This window comes from Acomys russatus, chromosome 2 (assembly GCF_903995435.1).
Source record: "Acomys russatus chromosome 2, mAcoRus1.1, whole genome shotgun sequence".
Classification (NCBI taxonomy): domain Eukaryota; kingdom Metazoa; phylum Chordata; class Mammalia; order Rodentia; family Muridae; genus Acomys; species Acomys russatus.
This window is the reverse complement of record NC_067138.1, coordinates 5431006-5455541: the sequence shown is the minus strand read 5'-3', so window position 1 is coordinate 5455541 and position 24536 is coordinate 5431006. Positions and strand designations below refer to the sequence as shown.

At 35.1% G+C, this 24536-nt stretch overlaps 1 pseudogene; it reads right to left on the bottom strand.

Annotated features, from left to right (window-relative positions):
• Positions 1-5140: 5140 nt before the first annotated feature.
• On the bottom strand, positions 5141-5863 carry LOC127206410 (emerin-like; annotated as a pseudogene).
• Between the last annotated feature and the right edge of the window lie 18673 nt (positions 5864-24536).

The window sequence follows — 24536 nt, the reverse complement described above, 5'->3', positions numbered from 1 at the left end:
GGAGGGAGGTGGCTATAAGAGGGATGTAAAGTGAATAGATAAATAAATAAATAAATAAATAAATAAAATTACCAACCCCCCCAAAAAAGCTCATTGCTGCTTAGAAACTCAAAGTAAATCATATGCTAATCAAATATCTACTTTTACTTTTCTTCTCTCAACCAATCTCTGCTTTACTCGATTACTTTCGAATATTTTAGGACTCAAACCTTTAACCATCACTCTTCATTAGCAATTTTCTTATACGTCAATGAGCAGACATTGCGGTGTGCAACTATTTTCTACACTTTTCTACCTGGTTTCACCTATTTAAAACGGCTTTACTAAGATATGATTGCACACATGTGAAGGTAGAATTTGATGAGTGAGGAGCTCCTCATATGGCAATGAAACCGTTGCAGCCGCCATGCTTAAGACACTTGATCTGCCCCCAAAGTTGGCACAAGAACTTCTGCCAGAGTTCTTTCTTCCCTTACATAAATAGTCCTCTTTCTCCAGTTCCAAGAAAACCACAATCAGCTGTTCACAAAAGTCCAACAGATTAATTTGCTTTTTGTTTTTCTAGTATTTTAAATAAATGGAGTCATATTACAAACTGAATTATTTATAAGAACTCTTGAAAAAATGTAAAGAATCTGAAAAACACTTTCAGTTCAATTAATGTAAGATATACATTAAGTAGGTCACTTGTATATTGAAAGGATGTGTATTTTAAATATATCAAGTGTCTTGCAAGTATATTCAGTGTCTTCTACAACAGTTACCTTCCTCCTAAGACTTTAAGAGGAGAATTAGCAAAGAATTAAAATAGTAATATCTATACCGAAAAAAAAAGATCCTTTCCAGGACTAGGATATTGAAGATTAATCTCACATGAGCTCTCAACAGTCAGTAGAAATATAGGGTTCATACTTGAAGAAATAAATAGACAATGTAGTTATTAGTTGGCAAAATATTTCACCTTGTCCAATAAGATCTATCTGTACTTTTAGCCTGAAGTGAAATTATAATGTTTTCATATTCTGTCAAACTACATAGTTCTTCATATCCTATATCACACTCTTAATGAGTTGTATTTTACTTTAAAATTTTAAGAAATTTGATTAAAATACATAGATTTAATCTAAGTGGTTCTGTAAATTGGACCAAACTACCATAGCGAAGTTTTAAGTGCCATACCTGAAAGTAACAATTTTAGGTGTTAACATTATGTACTTCCAATATTAAATTCTGTGGTATTCACTACATCTTTAAAGTAATGGATATTGATGTAAACTTTCTTATCCACCAATGGAAATAGTGACATTCTAGGTTAGAAGTAATTTAAGGATGCTTGAGCAAGGGAAAAAATAGACTTGTACCAGTGGGTAAGAGTAACAATTATCTATGAAGTATTTTTACTTTGTGTTTCAAATTCTACATATCAGAAACCAATAAAATCACAATATTATATAAACGCTTGCATTTAGAAGATGATATCCAACAAAAGTAATAGCAAAGGAAGGTATAATCAGAGGACTGAAAGGCATGCTTGCCTCTGGAGATGATGGCACTGTGCTTGTTGGGCCATAGTCTGTGAGCTCTGAACCCATCTTAAGTCCCATCTGACCTATTACTTTATGAAAGGACATAGCTTTTTACTATGTTGGCAGGTCCTATGACAAAAGATACTCAAAAGCCAGACACTTCTTTAAGATTGCCTCACTACACTACCATCTATCATTGCAAAATCAAAAAGAGTAGTGACCTTTACTGCCACCACCAAACATCCTTGATCACTAATCCAATAGAGGCAAATAGGGCACATGCCCTCCCACCTGTAGCTTTGATGGTTTAGACACATCTCCCGGAGGCTGCATCACAATGACTCTCCAAATATTCCTTAACTTTTGATCTCAAGGACCCATTTGGCTGTCATGAAGATGGTTGGTAGTGAGAAACATTTTTTTTCATTCTCAATTTTTTTTTATGTTTTTAAATTTGTTTGCAAATATTTTATCATATTTCTTTTCCTTCTCTATTCCCCCCAGTTCTTCTTTAATTCTCTACCCACCTAACTTCATGCTCAGTTTCCCATTTGAAATGGAACACAGGCAAAGCACATATAGGACAAAACTGTTTTCAAAACACAACATAAAACCAAAGTGAAAAACTGTCATCAGAAACATACTCTCTTCTCTAGAACATTCATTTCTGGTAACATGGGGAAATTCTTTTCGCAGTTTTATCATGATATAAATCTTACTCTATTGACACTGAGTGAATAACAAACATTAAAGAAATTCAGTAACAATTTGATGTAATACACTTGATGAGAATATAATTAGTTGCTAGGCTATAATTATTACATTTTAGAAGCTGATAATATCTCAGGATGCAAAAAATATATCTGTAAATATGTGTATATTTAAAAAATATCTGTGATTTCACTGTTGATAAAAATTCTCAGTTTTGAAAAATAGGAAGAGCTGTAACAAAGCTGTATTTGAAATTCTGTGACTTTCTTCAATATAAGAATTGAATGTATTGATCATTTAAGAATTCTATTAAATATTAAATTATAAAATTTTATATTTGGCCACTAAAATTTTTAGTAATGCAAAAAATATCTTGAAAAGGTAAATAACTGTATATAGCATTATTAGTCACACTCAAGGATTACCTGAGTTACTCTCTCAGCTAAACTTATAGGGCAGAGTCTACAGAATTAGGTACTACTGCCTAAATAAAGTTGAAATTCATTTGGTGATTGTATTTCTTATAATTTTATTGCACACAATATGTGTAATTTTAATTTTCTAGGTTTCAGGTGTAAAAATAGTTTAAGTTTGTCTACTTCTAATAGTCTTTCCATGGGCAAAGTTTCCTCTAACATATATAAATTCATCTTTTGATAAAGAAATACAGTCACATTCATTAGTTAATAGTCCAGAAAATATGTCTATAGTCGTGTTGTGTTAAGACTATCAGTTATTTGTTAGTTTTGTAAATTTTCTCTCCATGGCAATAGAAATAATTTCATTAAAACTAAGGGGAGGAATTTGGTTGGTAGAAGCAGTTACAGATCTGGAAATGGGCCAGAACATTGGGGCGAGCTTCCTGCCACCAGAGCACTGTCGTATCCAGCCACAGGTGATTTCTGATGAGCCTAACCCATCAGCCTTTGCTTCCTCCAAAGACTTTCTAATCTCTGCAGGAGTATGGGCCACTAGTAAGATAGGTGGCACTTTTTTCTTCAGCACATATAATCTGTATAAAACCATATCTAAAATGAATGTACAATCATGCCTAAATTTAATGCAAAATCTTGTATCTGATGTACAACTCTTGCCATTCAAAAAGAAAATCAAAAGTGTCCTATTGTCTGAGGACTCCCTGAGGCAACTATGCCAAGATAGATGGTGTTAGGATGATTTGAAAGAGTGGGGCTTCGGAACGATAAATATTTCAGTATCTCGTCTAGCCTTTACATTGAGGGAAAATTTTAGATTGCTAGATTTCATTTATTATTTTGTACTTTCACCATATCCAAGAAACTATAGTACAGAGAAATCTCTAAGGAAGAAAATATATTTTTACCTCAGGTTATAAAATGCAATGTCACTAAAATGAGAGGCAGAAAAGTATTTTTAAAATCTTCCATCGCACATCATATATGAAGTGATCAATAACGGTTTAGACAAAAATATTTTGAGTCATGGAACTTTAATATTGGGACCTTTGTTCAGTATTGACAGGAACTACTGGACTATTTTGAAATTCACCAAGGAAGATAGGCTGAAGTAATTAAATATGCTATAACCACATTAAACTAATTTGAGACCTCATGTCTGAAGAATATACATTATCAGACATATTGATGAAACAGAAACATACTTTTTAAAAGGTACATATTATGTTCATACATACCTAAAAAACATCTCACAAGTGAATGAAATGAACACACCAATTGACAGAAGACTAAGACTTCAGACTCATGCCTGGAAAATGCCAGGATTAAAAAGTTTACAAAAAAAAAAAAAAAAAAATCACTTCAACTTCTCAAACAAAAAGAAAACATTTCCAGGATGAAGATTGGTAGAATTTTAAATCCCGAATGTGAGAAGCTGAGGGATCTGTGGGCTTTCATGCTTTGGGATTGGTGGTTTTTTGTGGAAAGTTAAGAGATTTGGTGGGTTTTCCTGCTTGGGGATTGGTGGCTTTTTTCAACCCTTTTTCCTTGATTTGGCCCTTGAGTCAGGATGGGGAGACCTTCCCAGGTTCAGGTGTCTTTGGTTGAGGATCTGTTGCTGCACAGCCACTTTGGAAGGCTGGAGAGAAGGTGCTGTAGCGTGGAAAGTTCCTGCTTCAGTGTCTCAGGCTGCATGCTGAGGCAGCAAAAGAGGTGCTCTTGTCTTGACAGCTCCGCCAGTACCTCACGGTAGAGGCTGCAGCTGTCCCTGTGGTGCATGGCTCAGGACTATCCTGGTTAAGGAAGACAGTAATATATTAGAAAATTATACTAAGTATTTAAGCTCGAGTTCCTAAGCACTCAGTTTTAAGCCTGTAAAAGAGCACCAGGAATGGAGAATTGACTGTACTTTGGATCATATCAGTTTCAGTGTACATCTCTTTTTTTTTTTCCTATTGTGACCAGATAGCTACTGTTACCGTTTGCTACCATTCCCAGTGCCAAGAAGATTTGTCACCCCTTAGAAACATAATTTCTTAAGCCTGAAATATTCTTTTAATTTTACATAAACATGTCTTTTATTGTGTCCAGGAAAACAAAGCCAGGGTGGCCTTTGGTTATTACCCATTGAAAAGGTGACAACAAACATGCGAACATGACAACTGCCACCACCACCAAGCTTTCCTCTAATGAAGGAAGTCTTCATCCCCTCAGTGAGCCCTATGGATCAGAGGCAATAGGGCTAGGAGGCTCTAGCAGAAGGTACAAGTGGGTCTACTGGGCTGTGGAAGGGTAATATATGCCGCTTCCTTGGGAGGATGAGGTGGAAAACAAGCATTGCCTTAGACTAGGCTCTGCATCCCTTAACTAAAACACACAAAATAGCCCCTACCCCTGCCCCACAGCAAACACTGCTAAGACAATCAGCCAAATCTACTGTTAAGAACTGCTCTGAAACTATAAGTACCCTCAGGGATCCATCCAGAAAGGGTTGCCCTTGTTAGCTTGTACGGAATAGTAAACAAAGAGCAGAAAGGCAGCAAAGACTAGGAAGAGTAAAAGCTGACCTCAGAGTGGGACCTGTCAATCCTGGCACAGAGCAGCAATGGGGGCTTGCTTTTCTGGTCCAATGGACGGCAAGTAATGCAAGAAGATGGAGAAGATGAAGAGGAGGACACTGAAGAGGAGGAGGATGTAGGATAATACAATAAGCCCAGGGGACTCCTGGAGTGGTAATGTGTAGCCACTGTTTCAGCCATAGATGGGGTGTTTGCTATGCTTGCTCTTCTCTTCTGAAGAAGAGAAAATATCATTACACATCTGCTGGTGGAAGGAGTCAGCATCTACAAGTGAGGTCTCCAGCTGGCGGAAGCTCTTGGACATGTCCACAGTCTTGGGCTCTTCATATGTCCTGGTGGTCAATTAACCTTGGTCATAGTAGTAAGGCGTCCTCTTTGGGGGGAAGATCATGCATCTGAGTTCATGGAGGCTGAATCTGTATCTGAGAACCGATAGGTGAATGAAGATGATGACAAGTGGGGGGGGGAGGGTAAGCCTTTGTCTCTGGGTCTCGTATTCGAAGATTTTTTTGTCGTAGAGCTGAATAGAGCCCACGTTAAGCCCATGCGGGATGTTGTACTGGCGTAGCACCGCAGACAGCTCACTGTGGGACAAAACCTCATTGTTGTCCATGGCACTGGAAAGAAGTGATGAATGCCCGCAGCATCCCGGGGTCTGTAGACTGGGCCCAAGAGACTCAGCACAGACAGCCTGGACCTGTGTGGCCGAGGAAGCACCAGCGCCTCAGGTGCAGCGATAGCATGAAAATATCTTAAGGTACTCTTATCTAGTGTTGAATTGTTTTTGTGTTTTAACATATGCAACAATGTTTCCGGTTGTTTTTACTCCCCGGAGTGATGGATCATATGTCATAACGTGCGAATGAGATTGACCAACAAAACATATTAAAGAATACAAATCAATTAAATAAGAAATAGGATTAAATAATATGTAAATAACAACTTCCTGATTTGTACCTAGTTGTCACACCTTTCCCTGTCTTACACAGAAATACAAAATATAAAGTGAATGATGTTCTTGCAACAAATATTTTATACAGGAAGTTAATCCAAGGAACATCATGGAGAGAGAAGAGAGTACAAGTTCTCAGACTAACAGGCTCTTCCTTTGGCCTTGAAATCTGTTTACAGCTCATATCATAGGAGGTTCAGTCCAAACAGACACATTATTAGGCCAAGAACTTTGAGTCCTGTTTTTCTTTTCTATGTTTCTATGACACGATTTTACAAGACATCATGTAAATTGTCAATGGGTTGTCTTTTACAGCCGCACTGAGTCAACATGGTAATGTTTAAATACTATGAATTTTAGATTTACCATTGGCACTAAACTAAAGAATAATCAACATGAAACAAAAGACTCCTTTCCCCTCCAACATATTCTTTTCCCTTTTATTGAAAATAGACTTTTTCTCACATAATATATTCTAAGTAAGGTTTCCTCTCCCTTACTCCTCCCAGTTCCTTCCCACACTGGCTCCAATCTGTATCCATGCCCATTCTGTCTCTCAAGAAAAAGTAAAGAGGCTTCTAGAGGACAAAATAAAACAATACAAAAACTAAAGCTTTGGAATACGATGAAACCAACATAGTAAAACAATGCAAAAATTAACACATTGGAATAGGACAAACCCAACAAACAAAAGAAAAAGACCCCAAGACAAGGCACAAGAAACAGATATAAAAACAGAAACCCACTCACTAGCACACTCAGGAATCTGATAAACACATTAAACAGAAAACCATAGTATGTTCACAAAGGACCTGTGCAGGCCACGTGCATGCTGTCGGACTCTGCAAATTCATATGTGAAGAGATCATGTTGACTTAGAGGGCTTTGTTTTCTTGGTGCCCTCTATTCCCACTGGCTGCTACATTCTTTCTGCCTTCTCTTTCACAGGATCCTGAATGTCCGAAATCGTTTGTATCTAAGGAAATGGACTTTAAGTCAAATCAGATATTGAAGGTTTCCTCCCCCAGTCTCTGTGCCAAGACTGTACTAGCATATCTTGCAGGCAGGACATCACTGAGGTCAAAGAGCCTGTAGCTTGCTTGGTGCTTAGTGAATGTGCAGTTATTTCCTGTACCAAAGATTCTAGATGTATGGGTGAGGACTCTCTATAGGTACCAGGGTCAATATATAGATGTTATTGTCAACAAATTTTTCATTCAGAGAGCTTTTTTTCTGAATAATTTATACGTATCTTGAAATTAAGACTAGGCTTTTGTATTTTGATTACTTGATGTTCTAGCACTCTTATCTGTCTCGTTGAGCATATGTGGATCTAAAATGATCATGTATTTTTTATTAAATATTAAGAACTGCCCTTCATAGGATGTAAAGGAGGTTGGATTCTTATTTTATACAAAACAGTTGCATTTGGAACTACTCCATGTGAATTACAGAACTGGATGGATTAAAAGGAACCATAGACAAGCTACTACATAACCATGATGTGTTCATAGACTAACAAATATTGTTTGCTAAAGAATCCTTGGATATTTTCACTGCCAGAAATGCATTGGCAAAGAAAACATGTGATTTCTAGAACCCTCTGGATCCTTCTACTTTGCCATTCTCCCATGCTTCTCTCATCTGGAGTCCCAATAGGATGTCCTCCACTCTGTCCCAGTTTCCTGGTAAGTGAAGACTTTCATGGGACATGCCCTTTGGGCTAGTATTCAGATATAAGTGAGTATATACCATTTGACTCTTTCTGCTTCTGGGGGGTCCCGCTCAGACTATGGCACCAGCCAAGGACAATACAGGCTGTAAACTTCAAACCCCTACCCAGATCTAGCCAATGGACAGGACATTCTCCACAATTGAGTGGAGAGTGGGGTATGACTTTCACACATACTCTGGTGCCTCATATTTGACCATGTCCCCTGGATGGGGAGACCCGGTGGCACTCAGAGGAAGGACAGCAGGCTACCAAGAAGAGACTTGATACCCTATGAGCATATAAAGGGGGAGGAAGCCCTCCTCAGTCACAGTCATAAGGGAGAGGAGTAAGGGGAAAATGGGAGGGAGGGAGGAATGGGAGGATACAAGGGATGGGATAACCATTGAGATGTAATATGAATAAATTAATAAAATTTAAAAAAAGAAAACATGTGAGATAAAATCTAAGATGGGGAAATCTTGTGATAACCACCATGCTTCAGGGTTGCCATCTTAGGGAGATGCATATAGTGAAGACCCTTATATGGGCCAAGATGTATTCCAGATCCAATAAACCTATGCACTGACTGGAAAAGCAAGTGCTTTTATCATCAGCATCATACATTCCAATCTTCACATACCACACATCAATGAGGAAGACAACAAAGAAAAATGGGACCAAAAATGATGAGTAAGTTCTTCATGCTGTGATGAAGATCTTTTAAAATGAGAGAAAATCCATCAGGTACAGTCTATAAATTTTTAAATGTTAAATTAAAACATAATTTTCAAACATTGCAATTTGAATTCCAAGGACTCTAGATGGTAGGGAATAAAACAAACAGTGTTTTGAAAGTGTGTGATTCAGTTATAAGAGGTGTGGAAATTTTTTGTGTGAATGGGACTGAATTATACCAGTATATATTTCTTCTTCTTCATATGCTTTTTCCAAAGAATAATGATTTTAATGATAAATAATAAAAAAGTAAAAATGTAGGAGAAAATCATACGTGTGGACAAGTATTTAAAGAAAAATATTTCATAATAATATGCAGGAGTTCCTTCTAGATATTACTTTGGATCTTAATAGAGTAAATTACACAATTAATGCTGTTTCTACTACTTTTATACACTACTAACATGTTTTTAAAACTACTACAGAGGTAACTAAGATTCACTCTACTCTCAAAGGGCCGGAAATTTCTTTTTTAGCTATAAATCACAGTCATGGGGCTGAAGAGGTGGCTCAGCTCTTAGGAGCACTGTTCTCAGGCTCTCTTCTGACCTGTAGGCTGAGTAATGTATACTAAATAAATAAGTAAATAAATATATTTTTTTAAAAATCACTGTAAGAATACTAGCATTTACAGAAATGCTTTGGTTCTACTCAGGCCCAGTATTTTTATACACACTACCTGCATGTATAATATTTTATGTGCAAATGTGTACATAGTTTTTTACTAATTGATCACACATTTGCAATCTAGTGACCACCATTTGAGACACAGCAGTTTTGCTCCATAAACACTACATATTTTCTACCTTACACTTCAGACCACATCTGGTAATGATAAATCTGCTTTTACCTCTACCTTTTGTTATTTCATAAGTTCCATGTGAACAGAATTACATGACATGGAATCTTTTTTTAAACTTTTTTTATTCACTTTACATCCAGGTCAGAGCCCTATCCCTCCTCCTCTCCCAATTCCACCCTCTCTCCCTCTCCCCTGCTGCCTCTGTTCCTCAGAATAGGGGAGATCCCCTTCCCATCCACACCAGCCCAGCAAGTCCCATCAGGACTGAGCATGTCCTCTTCCTGTATGGCCTAGAAAGGCAGTCCCACCATTGGGGAGTGATCAAATAGCTGACATCAGAGTCCGTATCATAGAAATATCTCACTTTCCTTATTAGAGGACCTATATTAAGCCTGAGGTGCTCATTGTATATAGGTACACATCTGTATATGGGGCCTAGGACAAGCCCATGCACTGTCTTTCAGTCTCAGTATTGGTTGGTTCTTCAGTCTCAGCAATGCCCTCTGGACCCTGGATAATGGTTTCTGTTGCACTTCTTTTGGAGCTCCTGTCAACTCCAGGTTCTTTTCTTCTTCCTCTGAACATCTTGTAGACAGAAAGAGTATACGACAGGAAATAAACAAACTCAGGGCTGAAGTCAATGAATTAGAAATAAAGAGAATAATACAAAGAATCAGTAAAACCAAGAGCTGATTCTTTGAGAAAATCAACAAAATAAAATCTTGTGAGATTTATAATAATTTTATGTATTATTTTAAATTAAAAATTATGGAAAGAACAAACAAATAAGGCTGCTTGCAATTTGTTCTCACCATTGTGAGTAGACAATAATAGCAATAATTATGACTTATACAATGATAAATATTTGATATATAGTCCTATTGCTAATTTTGCTTATATATTGCTATAGTCTATTTATCTGCTATTGAGGCATTCATTTGTGTGGGGAGTGGCTTTAAGATGAAAAGAATAATGGGAGGACCTGTGAAAGTGGGGTGTCTCTGGGACACCCACCATGAAAAGAAAACACTGGAATTTGTGATGCAAAGCAATGGTCAGTCTTTGTTTCCAGTGGGGGGAAGGTTCTGCAGTGCACTTCCTGGGCAATAGTCTTACACCATCCTTCTCTTAACTAGTGTGGATATCTGTAGCATTTACTGCAATTTTAGATATCTCACTATCATAACTGAACAATAAGAAAAACAGTAGGCTCATCCATAAAGAAATGCTACTAGACCAGATGGATTAAGGAAAGTTATAAAGCCCTTTGAAGAAGGCCAAACAATGAGAAAACATTATCTACATGTTGGCTGTTAACTTTATTATCCTTCTGATGTTACTGTGTAATTCTCAGAATCTTATAATTTATTATTCTTTAATCCCCTTATCAGCATTTTAAAATAATTTTAACTATATTTTTTATATTTTGAGATTATAATAAATTACATTATTTTCCTTCTTCTTCCTCCCCTTAAAGCCCTCTCCATGTTCGCTTTCAAATAATTGACCTATTTTTAAATTAGTTGCCATATACCTATATGTATATGTATTTCAAAATGTATTAACACATCCTGCTTATTTTTAAAGACAAAGCTCCTATGATTCACCATATGAACACACATACAAGGACTATTGGTCACAAGTCCACACTAGTAAAGAGGTGTTGCCTTTGGTTCACTAGACACTATTTCAGAGAAATTTAGAGATACTGGCTAAAGCATAAGAACACCATCCGTCATCAACACTGTGTGTGGTAACATGGAGTCTTATTTACTGTGTTTTTCTTGCTTAACAAAGCCAAGTTCAGTGAGAACCTGGTTTCCTATAGAATAATGCCAAGATCCAAGATTAGCATCCTTAGGGGCTCTATGGACAAGCAGTCCTAAAGTATTTGTCTTAATAGTTAACAAAACTTTCAGACATGGTTGTATCTAACTTTAAATATCACTATTGTCTTTAATGTTGAAGATTCTTCTATGATGAGAGTACCGGTGTTTGCATATACCACAAATCTCTCAGTTTCCAATATCTATAAACATGTGTGTGTGTGTGTGAATAATTGCACAAGGCAATTCTTTCTCTCAAGAGAAGTGCATGTTTCTTTTATTAAGATACATGAAATATTTTAATGTGGCAACATCATTTTATATTCTTTGGTGAATTGAGTGAGTTATCTCTTTTGTCCACATGTTAATGAGTATTTAATATTACCACATTTGAAACTTTTTTGCTTTTAAATTCACATAGCAACACATAATCTTACTTTTAATTTATATGTGATAATTTATAAGTGATAACTTGAATGCATAATGAGCTCATTATCTGGGTATCTTCAGTGAAATATTCATTCACTTATTCTCAAAGTGGAGTTTTAAGATGCATTTTATTTGTGTATGTGTACCTGTGTGTGTGGTGTGTGTGTGCATGCGTGTGTGTGTGTGTGTGTGTGTGTGTGTGTGTGTGTGTGTGTGTGTGTGTGTACTCATGCTTGAGAGTGCCTAAAGCAATCCAGGTGAAGCTTCTCCTGAAGCTGGAGTCATAGGCATTAGTGAGCCCACTCATTTGGGTACTAGGAACACAAATCTCTGCAAAAGCATCCAAGCATCCTTAAGCAATCATGCATGGCTTCAGCCCCTCATTAGTTAGATTTTTCTGTGTCCTTATTATGTGTTTAACTTAGTTTTCCAAGTTCCTTATATATTCATTCTACATATAATTACTCTGTCATGTGTAGGCTCTATAAATATTCTTATTTATCCTTTTCATGAAACTTTGGTGTGAGAAAACATTTTAACTTTGATGTTATTCAGTTTGTAAAGTTATCTTTCATAAGCTATGGTCTTACTTTCAAACTTTTAACTTTATTTTCTCTAGTTTTCACTTTTAAAATATGGACATTTTTTGTATCTTATAACTAAGTTCATGATGCTTGGTCAGTGATATTTTGGGAATGGTTTGAAAACAGGTGAAAACTCTCCACTATCTGCTGAAAGGTGGCCTTTCTTTCTTTTTTTTTTTTTTTTTTTTTTTTTTTTTTTTTTTTTGTTCTTATGCTATACCTTTGTCTGTCTCATTTTCTTCTTAAGATCATTTTATGGAATTCAGGCTTACAGTGAAAGTGAAAACAGGCCCATACACTCCCATATATCTGTCCATGTGTGTGTGACTAGCCTCCCTTATGATCAAGATTTCCCATCAGAGAGGCTGAAATTGATGTTTGGGCATAATGATAACAAACTTATCATTAATAATCTCTAATTTATACTGCATTTACTCACAATGTACATTTGGAAGGTATGTTTTTAATTATTTTTTATTTGAAGTAGATTTTTTTCATGCCACATATTCGAACTATGGTTCCCTCTTCTCCTAATTACTTCCAGACTGTCCTTACCAGCACAAATCCATAAACTTACAAGCATGATCGTTGGAAAACTAAGAGATAACTAAAAAGCAAAAACAAAAAAAAAAAAGAATAAATAAAATAAAAACAAAAAACTTGAATATAATAAAACAAACAGGAAAACATATATCCAAAGGAAAGCAAAAGAAAAAAATAAACACATAAAGATACAGAGACACATACATTGGTAAACACTTAAATCTGAAAAAATATATCCCACTAAATTAGAAACCATAATATATAAGTAAACCATCTTATTAGGATTAGAAGGGGAAAATGTAAAGACAAAGCATTTTGAGACAAGAAAACCTCCAAAAATATCACTGAGTTCATTTTGTGTTGGCCATCTATTGTTGACTTGGGCTTAGCTTTAAAAGTGATTTATATGGCAGTGAGACTCCAAAGGAAGAAAAATTGAATTTCATTCTGTGAGTGGTTATCAGTTGGAGATAATTTCTGTGTTAGGGATTTGGGGTTGAGTTCATGTTCACCACTCCATCAAGCCCAGACCTGTGAAGGCCCTGTGAATGCTGCCAAAGACTCTCTAAGTCCATACTTGCATCAATCCCACTGTATTTAAAAGTCCTTTGTTTACTTGGTATTCTCCTTCCCCTCTGGCTCTTAAATTTTTCTTCCTCCTCTTTCACATGATTCCCTGAGATTTCAGTGGAGCAAATTGATGGGGAAATCGCTAGTAGGACCAAATATTCCAAGATAGGTCATTTCTTCTGTACATTCTTCAGCTGTGTGTCTCTGTATTTATTTCCATATCAAGCTTCTTGATGGTGGCTAAAAAGACACTAATTTATGAGTATAGCAGAATACAATTAGGAATCATTTTGTTACTATATTCCTTTTTCTGATCTGCAGTGTTTGGTTTTCCTCTATATCTTTGGCCTATCTAGTCTAATGTTCTTGGTCACACAAGTAGTGTTGGGAATGGGTTCTATCTCATAGAGTGGGCCTCAAATCCAATCAGATATTGATTGTTTATTCCCACAAACTTTTGAGGCACTTTTGCACTAGTACACATTGATTTAAGAATATTGTTATTTAACCATGGTTTTGTGTCTGGGTTGATGCTTACCTCTATACTTTAGTAGCGTGCAGAGTACCTTAAAGTACCATGATAGTACTCTCCAGAGGGGAAAGCTCTAAGTAGGTGAATGTTTCACTTATTCAAATTCAATGAGTTCTGTAGGTGCTATATTCAACAATAAAGCCAAAGCTTGCCACTTTGTATAAATGACTTTTTCCTTTGCCATACTGAAGCTTTTCAGTTTCATAATGTCACATTTATGAATTGCTGTTTTTAGTGCTTGTGTTATCAGTGTTTTGTCCCTAAATTTCTTTCCTTTTCCAATTATGTTAGGATTATTGCTTACCTTTTCTTCAATGAGATTGAGTGACTCACCAGGCATGGTGGTGTGCACCTTTAACCCCAGCACTAAGGAGGCAGAGATAGGTCAATTGCCATGAGTTCGAGGCCAGCCGGGTTTACAAAACTAGTCTAAGATAGCCAAGACTACACAGAGAAACTCTGTCTCAAGAGAGAAAGAGAGAGAGAGAGAGAGAGAGAGAGAGAGAGAGAGACTCAGTGTAGATGTGTTATGTTGAGGCCCTTATCCATCTGGAGTTAAATTTTATGTAGGAATATAAATATGGATTTACTTACATTCTTCTGTATTCAGCCTTCAACTTTGACCAGAATCCTTTGATAAAGATGATCTTTTTTATTTAAATGTGTATTTTAGCTTCGTAAAAACATTAGGTGTCCAATATGTGTACACCAGTATGTGGAGGTTCAGTTAGATGTTATTTATTAAAATTTTATGACAATACCATGCGTTCTTTTGTGTCTATAGCTCTATGGTACAATTTAAGATTGGCGATGGTGATACCTTTCACAGTTTTGTTATTAGTAAGGATTATTTTAGCTACCTGGGATTATTATTATTTCCAAGTAAAGATGAAATATTTTTTTTCAAGTTCTGAGAATAATTGTCTTGTAATTTTGATGGAGATTGCATTAAATCTCTAAATTGCTTTTGGTTGGATGGCTCTTTTTACCATTTTAATCCTATTGATCAATAAGCATGGGGGATCGTTCAATCTCCTGATATTTTCTTCAATATCTTCATTGTCTTAAAGCATTAAACAAGTTTTTAAGTTGTTTGGTTAGAGCTTTCCCAAGATATTTTTATTTTTGAGGGCATCATGAAATGTGTTGTTTATCTGATTTTTTTCTCAATGTATTTGTTATTTCTACATAGGTAGGCTACCAATTTTTGTGTGTTAGTTTTGTAAAGTGTTTTTTAGCTATAGAAATCCCTGGTGGAATTTTTAGGGTAATTTATGTATATTATCATATGTCCTGCAAATACAGATACTTTAGCTTCTTCCTTTTATTTTCATGATCTCTTTCAGTTACCTTACTGTTTTAGCTAAGATTTCAAGGACTATATTGAATTGTAATTAAGAGAACAGACAAGCTTGTTTGACTCTTGGTTTTAGTTTCTATCCAATTAGGTTGATATTGGCTAAGGGTTCCTTTAAATTTCCTGTACTATGTTGAGGTAGGTCTCGTTTTTCTGGTCTATCCATGGCCTTTATCATTAAAGTGTTTGGATCTTGCTAAAGGGTTTTTCTGTCTTTAATCAGATGATCATGTGCTTTTGTCTTTCAGTTTGTTTATATAGTGGATTACTTTCATCAACTTATATATGTTCAACTATCATTGGTACTGTTGTTTGAAACCTAATTAATCATGATGAGTTATTTTGGTTGTAATCATTTCCTCTATCTTGTTTCAAATGCTTGAGATTCTTTCTTCCATTTCTTGTATTCTGTTGGCGAGTCTTGCCTATGAGGTTTCTGATCAAATTCCTAAATTTTACCTTTACTGTTTTCCCTCAGCTTGCATTTTCTTTATTGATTCTATTTTCTACTTTCATATCTTGAACAGTTCTCTTCAGTTCATTGCACTGTTTGTGTTTTCATAGATTTAATTAGTGGATTTATACATATTCTCTCTAGGTTATTGATCATATTCATATGACTATTTTGAAGTTTTTGCCCTTTGCTTTAATTATATTGCATTTGTCAGGGTCTACTGTAATAGTTTTCTTGGATTCAAGTGAAGACTTATTGTTCTGGCTGGTACCGAATGTACTTTTATGCAGCCTTCTAGGCATCAGAGTTTGGGATGATTGTAATTCTAAAAGCTGATATATTTTTTCCTTAACTGGAGAGATGTTTCAATCTTGGTTTCTAATGCTTTATCAGGATTTTACGAGGGTGTGGTGGCTGTGAGTTTCCTTGTGAGAAATACTTCTGATTTCATGCCAGATGTGGTGACTGGCTATCAAGAACAGAACTTCCTTAGTTATTTGGAGCTGATATGCAGGAGTGTGGACAGAGGAAAAAGGAAGACTTGCTCTTGGAGAAGGATCTGATACCCTACCTGGGCTGGCCTGGCCTGGCTTGCCCTGTGGATATGCAGAGTCTTGGGTTGTGAGCAAATAACACAAATGGATGGAGTAAGAAAGGAGATATATAGGAGAGTGTCTGCTTAGTCCTTCAAGAATGGAAAATAGAAAAATGAAGAGGCTGAAGCAGTTCACCGGCTACAAAGCTGGCCATAAACAAAACTTGGGAATTGAAATTGGAATACAGGTAGGACAGTGAAAATGGTTTACCTGGTTTCCATGCCAGTGTGACTTTCCAGAAAAAAACTTGCCTTATGTTTGGCATTAGACACAAACAGATAAATTGATAATAGAATGTTGTAGGAGAAATCTAGTTTAATCCCTTTAGAATGGGATAGAGACGAAGTAGCAGTCAAATCATATTGCTAGCTACCATGGTGGGGGCAGGAGGTGGGTATCTGGGAAATTGGAATTAGAGAATAGGACAGGGAGTGAAAATCAACTACCTGATTTTTTGGCCAATGTGGTCCATGAATTTCTATGGAAAGACTGCCGAGTGTTGGTATGTTACATTGTAGGTGTCATTTTCAACTTTCTGTTGGTATTTTAAAAATTTTAGAGGAGAAATCAACTTAAAGAAGGAAATATTGATTTAGGCTCTTGGTTTCAGCATTTTCAGTTCAAGATCACTCTTTTATTAGGAAGCAGTAATTCTAGGTATGGACACAGTGGAATAAAAGATGCTCAACTTGTGGTGTCATGAATAAGTGAACAGAGAGAGAGAGAGAGAGAGAGAGAGAGAGAGAGAGAGAGAGATATGATGATGATCATGATGATCATGATGATCATGATGATGATGTGTAATGGGCCAGGTCTAAACCATATCTCACAGAATTACTTCCCCAATGGCAAAATCTCTGAGAGTTTTCACCAAATCCCAACAGGATCTCAAGATGGGCACCGTCTTCATCACTTAGCCTTTGTCGAACATTCTAGATACTTTCCATACCAAGAAGCATTCTCACATTTATGTTGACATTGTAGTAAACCATATCATGTTTTCATTAACCAAGAACCTTTTGGATATTTAATCTTTTCTCCACCTCCACAGTGGTGCCAGGCATCACTAACCATTATAAGTTATCTATAACTGATATTTTAAGCAAAAGTACCTTAGAATGGAAGTAAATTGCAGTTCTATATATCAAGTCCTGAGATAACTCATAGACAGTTGTTTAATATTTGAAGACCTACAAGATTCCAGTGTTAGGTCATCTTATTTTAAGTACAACTATCTCTAAAACTCTTATATAAATGCAAGCTAGCAGCAAAAAGCAAAGATAAAAATTCTTCCCTTCCCAAGAAAGAAGACTTGAAATTTGAAAATGGAATCAGTCAAATCAGACTTAGAATAAAAGCTCTGACTAATAGTTTCATGAGGAAACAAAGTTGTTCCTTTTATATTCTGAGCAAATAGCATAGTGCATAAAACATAACATGTCCTCCAAATTCCCTTTCAGGATGAATGAGTCAGTGACTGGTAGAACAGTCATTTTCTCTGGAAAAGATGAGTCAATGAAGAAAGATGTGGGGCAATGTCCTCACTACAGAACTTCATAAAAACACTTAGTAGTTGAGATAAGGTACAGTAGGCAGATAATAGGGTGAGTTTTAATTATATAATCATTACTTTTGATCTTGTTTCTGTCATAATTACTCTGTGTCTGTGAAATTTTTATCACACATATTTTCTGTTTGTAATGTGAAGAAATTATTTACTCCCTAGAAAGTTTGGAACCAAAAATGTCGGGTCAAACAGTAAATATGTGATAAGAATTGTTTTTCTAGCTATTTCTTAGAATGAAACTATTACAAAATATAACAATGGAATACACTTGCTATAAAAAGTTACAAAAGCATTGATTGTGCTGTTTCAATTAATCTAATGTTGCTAGAAAACAATGAAGTCAGTATTTTGCATTGTTCGTTTTCCAGTCCTTATTCTCTCCATCCTTATCTAACATTCAGAGCTGCATCCTCTAAGAGTTATTGATCTTTATATTCAACTTTACACTTTTCTATAAAAATTGTAATTAGTTATAAATTGCTTTGACTCTTGAACACTTACTTGTAGTCATCAATTTTAATTTAGTGATTGATTATATGTAATATAATTATTTTATATGTAAAGAAGGTATAACAAAAGAGATAATTTTCATGCAAAAACTATACTATATTAAACCTAACTTTTTCTTTATATGTATACTTTTGTTATAAATAGATATTTTTTATAAAACTCAATTCTTAAAACTGCAACAATACTCTCAGAAAGGATGCCAATGAAGAACTAGAGAAGCATTTTCATACCATGTTAGTTTAGTTTAGTTCTGTCGATTGGATTCAATGGTTCATTGGTGCTAAGCAATCACTCTACCACTGAGATACATCCCAATCAAAAAAGCAACATAGAATCTCACCGATATGACAACACAAACATGATTGGATCAAGGGCAACAACAAAAACAAGTCAAAGTAGATCCCAAGGACAGAGGCATAGACTAAAACATTATGAAAAGAAAAAGGAGAATCAATAATAGGAGAATTAAATAAGGAAAGTGTTAGTGGTAAGTAACTTAGCTTACAGAGAATAGACAGAGGCAGATAGTATCAGATATAATACACAGGACAAAGAGAAGTCAGTTTCTCATCAATGGAAGAAAATATCTTGTTATGCAACTCTCTAAAATTAATTTCTTTTGTAGGGCATGAGAAGCTATATTAATTCCTGCTAACTCCTCATTGCTAGTGCAATAATTGATGTTGCATGGCTATTCTTCATAGTGTTATTACACAAAAGCAAATCTTAGTAATATGCAACTTAATAAACACTCTTGTTGTAATCTAGAAAAAAGTATACAACATATTAATAATTAACACAAAATATCTTCCAAATATATTTAACATATTTCTTCTGAACAGGCTTTTTCAGCACTAATGTGTAAAAAAAAAAAAAAGTTTTTCTGACAAGGCCTGGGGTGTTTGTAATGGATATACTAGGAGCAAAGAAATGAGAGTAGCTCACCGAGACACTGATATGCTTTTACACCAATTAAAGCCTAACTAGCATATTGTCTTAATTTCAGACTTAATAGCAGGGTGCCTGTGACATCTGGCAGATAAATGCCTTATCATATTAGTTAACTTTTAATATGTACTGTTCAGTATCAAATACGCATTATCAGTTAAAATTATTAAAGGGATCATGAAAAATATGTTTAGTTCACACATGGTTTCGTATGCAGTATTCACAATCTGAGAAAGCATTTATTGTGTAATTAAAGCATGATGCTCTATCCTAGCCGATTAGCCAAGATTGCTACACATAAAAGCAATGAAGAACACACAGGTGTCACACTGTTCCATTGGAAGGCAATCTTGCTTTCTGGACCACATTAGTTGTGGAGAGTACTCTCAGTGACTCAGCAATCACAGGTGGCTGAGAGCACCAGAGTGAGGAAAGGAACATTTATTTTCATTCTGCCAAAGTTAGGGGGGTTGTAGGAATTAGGTTTATCAGTGAAACACACCTCAAAACACATAACTTAACTATCTGATAATCTACATTTATATGTACTCCTTCTACTACTTGTCCATCCACATGTCATTAGCCTAAAATGTAAACTTCTTTGTGGATACGTTGAAGATGTATGAGACCATACAAAGAAAGCTGTTTATGGAAATGCTTGTCTCCTTCTATTTTAGATCTAACAAGCACATTTAGAATTTTTATTCTCTTTAATCTGTGTATTTAACTATATTCAAGGCATGGGAATTATGAATGAACATTTTCCTCACTGCTTATCTATTAAAGATATTAAACACAAAAGTAAAAGGAATCTTTCACTGAGAATTATTTTAGGCCTTTGTGTCTAGGCAAGTTCTCATTATGTCTGAAAAAGCCTCCAGTCATCATAAAAAAGATATATATACAATACATAGATAAAATCAGTATGATTTCAGTTATATAAAGACACAAATAATCCCTTTGTTTTGTATGACTTAGATTTTCTTCTTTAAAGATGGAGTTCAAACCTTAACCCCACTCTTATATTTTATAAGTTACTACCTGAGAAGTACAGCTTAATAACTTCATTTAGAAATGTCCTTTTCAAGTGTAAGCTGAGACAACTTATGAAAGGTATGATTTTTAATGCAATCTAATCAGACAAGTGACTAGCATGACCAATATTGTTTCTCTTTCTTTTGAGATTGTGAAAGCATATATGAATTGGTAAGATAAGAATCACACAACTTTGTTACTTTATGGCAAATTTCATAAATAGAAAAGCCAATATCATCTATCATATAAAAGTTCTAACTTTGGAATTAATAAGTCTGAGTCTAAGTTCTGGACACGGCAGTGATTTTTGTCAGGTTACTTAAACATGCTTATTCTTTTCCTCACATAAAACTATTAAGGTAATTAGAAGTATTTTTGTATTGAGTTTTAGATTTAAGTGTCTTGACTAAAAATAGACAGCAACACCAAAAATTTAGTACATTAATATAAGAAGCCCATACATAACCATTAAAATAAAATTTCTAAATAATTTGTGTCCTTTTTTAGTTTCAACAGGATAATGACTAAGTTGAATATGCACGAGACTAATAAATAACAAGGCATTAGGCCAACACTTTAAGTTATGTTTTCCATATCATTGGTCTTATTACAGTTAATGAAATTAACACATTTAAAGAGTCCAACCTACACCAAATATTTTCATTAGCAAACCAATCTATTATGACCAGAAAATGAGATATTATCAACATAGTCTTACTAATGTAAAAAAGATAGAGATGTAGAACATGCCCCTAATTTCCGTGACATGTCTATCAGGAGGACCAGTACATGAAGGATATAAAGTATCCCCATATGATGGCTGCACTACTGCTTGCAATTACTGAGTTAAAATTTCTAGTCACCCACTAGCCATGGTAGAGTTTACTCCATTTGCTTCCTTTCCGTTTCTGTATAAATACTACATTCTTATATATGTTTCCATATTTAATGTGTTCTGGCACAAATTTCCACGTGCAGTCATAGGGGCATGCAGCAAAGATCAGGATTAAAATCACTTAGCCAAAGAGATGGATGCTATTTCTGTTTTGGCAGAATAAATTATGTTCTGCATCTTGCATGTAATAGGCATTTAATAAGCATTTGTTGCATAATTAGAGAAATAAACTTATTAGGAAGCAGTTATAGAGAGATTCATCAGTACATTTAATTATACTCCATGCTAAAATCAGATTTTTATTTCAGTGTCATTTAAGTCTGTATCTATAATAATGTAGAATTCTAGAAAACCAGAACAATAAGTGATTGGAGTAGTTTCACAGGTGATATATCAAAAATAAAGCAAGTTGAAATAATGAAAGGACAAACGTGACATTACTATAACAAAAAACTTTTTTAACAAATTATATTCTCTGAATAATTATCTTTATATTGTAAGTCATTGTAAAGATGCAGACTAAGTTCAAGTCTGAATCAGCACTCGTATTTGGGACTGCTGTAATTTTCTTAAGAAATTCTACCCTCAAAAGGCTATATTTTTATTACTTTTATATCTAGATAGTTCTTATTTAAATCATTGCTTTGAACTGGAAATAAAGTCCACATAGCTGGGTTAATATAAAAATTTTTATTGGATAAAATTCTTTCTAGTTTAAAACCTTTTGTAATTTTTCAGTTTTATATGACTTAGTGTCTTACACAGTAACTAATGTCTTATTTAGTAGAATTTATGTGGTGTATTCTACTTCTGACCTCAAAGTGTGATTATAGGATTAAATTACAAATAAAGCATGTCACAAATCTTTGTCAGTAACTCTTTGAGGTCAAGACAGTATCGTCCATAACTGATTTCAAAGTATTGTATATTTAATTGTTCATATTACTACAGATTCATAGTACTATTAGAGGCCATAAATTTGTCTCTGAAAGTTAAAATATATCTAGTTATCCTATGTCTTCTATATAAGTATCCTATTGTAACCTTGGTGCAGTCAGCAATTTCTAATTGATCATCAAAATAATGTCTAGTGTTATATTACTGAGTTATGAAAATAGAGGCTTATCACTCACTCAGTTTAGTATTGGAGCTGCCTTAATACTTAAAAGAATTCCCAAATAATGGTTTGGAATGTAGCTATCACTATCAAACATACAGGGGCCACAGACTCCATTAACAGGCTGCCCAGTATTTCCAAGTGATTTTGTCAGAAAAAAAAAAGGTCTGTTTGGTCCTTCAAATGCCAGTCTACTTGTAACTATATTAAGCGGACACAATGTTAAGTCATCAAAGAACTAGCAATCATCTTTCCAATTCACATTCAAAATAACTAACATTAAAGTATAGAAACATGAGAATTCGGCCTCTGGTAAAGCCAAACTGATGTATTCATTTCCCTAGTATGACCATTAATATATCAATGAGAGTTATGATGCTCCTTGGAAGGTGGTCAATATCTTTGAAAAAGAAGCACATCAGCTTATAATCCTATTTTCTTGTATATAATTTTAGTCAAACTTTGAGAAGGTTTGCTATGGTATCACTGTTCGTGCAATCATCAGCTCACTCTAATCTGTGGACTATAGTGTATCTGACTAGTTTTACTAGGGGAGCAAAAATAATAAGTTAAAAAAAAACTGAAATGGTGAATTTGTCACAAAATAGAATTACCCAGAATGTCTTAATAAAGAATTATGTTTAGGCAAACAACATATCTGTGGGGAAATGACATGATTACTCATGGCGGAACTCCAAGCTCATGGTTTCTGATGCTATTTCCTGGGCTGGACTTTCAACTGTATAAGTGAAGAAATCTAGCTTGCAAGATTAATTCATTTATTTATTTCTGTTCTTGGCTGCAGATACTTTGTGACTATAGATTTTATTTTTGGGCTTGATTTTTCTTCAATGAGTGATTATAAGGTGGAACTGTAGGCTGAGTGAACATTTTTCCTGTAAGTGGCTGTAGAACAAAGCTTATTTACTGATGGTTGAACAAGACACTGATCTGTAATTATGGCATGATGTCATATGTGTCATTTTATTACTATATTTTCTTTTCTCTTTTTGTTATTATTTTTGTAAAAAACCAGTAGTATTTGGTTTTAATCTAGCTCCTTGGGCTATCCAGTCTCAGAGAATTCGTTACTCAATGTCAACAGTGTCAGGTATGGGTTTCGACTTCTGGAGTGGGCATTATTTCAATCAGATATTCATTCGTTACTCCAAATAGCTTTTTTTTTTGCCACCTTTGCAGTAGTATACCTTGCAAGAATGACATCAATTTTATTCAAAGTGTTACATTTGGGTTGGTATTTAATTTCTCCTTTGGTAGTGTGCAGAGTAACTTCATGTACCAGAGATGCTAGATCAGAGGGACGGAGGCTCTGTGTCTGCAACAGTTTGACATTCTGTGTTCAATGAGTTGTGTAGGTATTGCCTTCACCAACAGAAACTTGCTGTCAGTTTGTTGAGAACAATCTTATTCTTACCAACAGCATAGGTTATCTGTGGATTCTCATAGGGCCTCTATGGTCAATTACTCAAGTAGATGTAACCCAAGTCTTAGAAGCTTCTTATTGTGACAAATGATGGCCAGCTGGGATTCTGTCTAGACTATTATTTGATAATTTTATTTACATCACCTTCATATATGTATTTATTTTAGGAAGTTTCTACTCTACTAGTTTTCTGTAAGCTCACTCAAATAGTTTTACCTGAATCTCCTCATTTCCTAACCATCATACCCTCTCACCTCATCTTCTTCAACTGATCCTTTCATACGGCTTCCCCTTTCACCCATCAGTAACTATCTATTCTACCTACCTTTTAAAATGACATTTATCTCCTATGTGTCCCAATTCCTTAAGCTAACTGCTGTGATTCTAAATATTACATCTTCATTATCACTGACTCAACAGCGAATATCCACAGGTAAGAGAGCACAAACCATATTTGTCTATTTGGATCTGGGACATCTCACTCGAGATTATTTATGTCTAGGTCGATCCATTTCCCTGCTAAGTTCATGATCCAATTTTCTTTTTCCATTTTTCTGTTAGGATAGAGAGTGTTTTCAATTTTTGTCTACTATGAATAAAGAAGCAATGAATATGTTTGAGTAAGTGTCTCTGTAGTAGGATGTAATATTCTCTTGGTATGTGCCCAACAACTGGG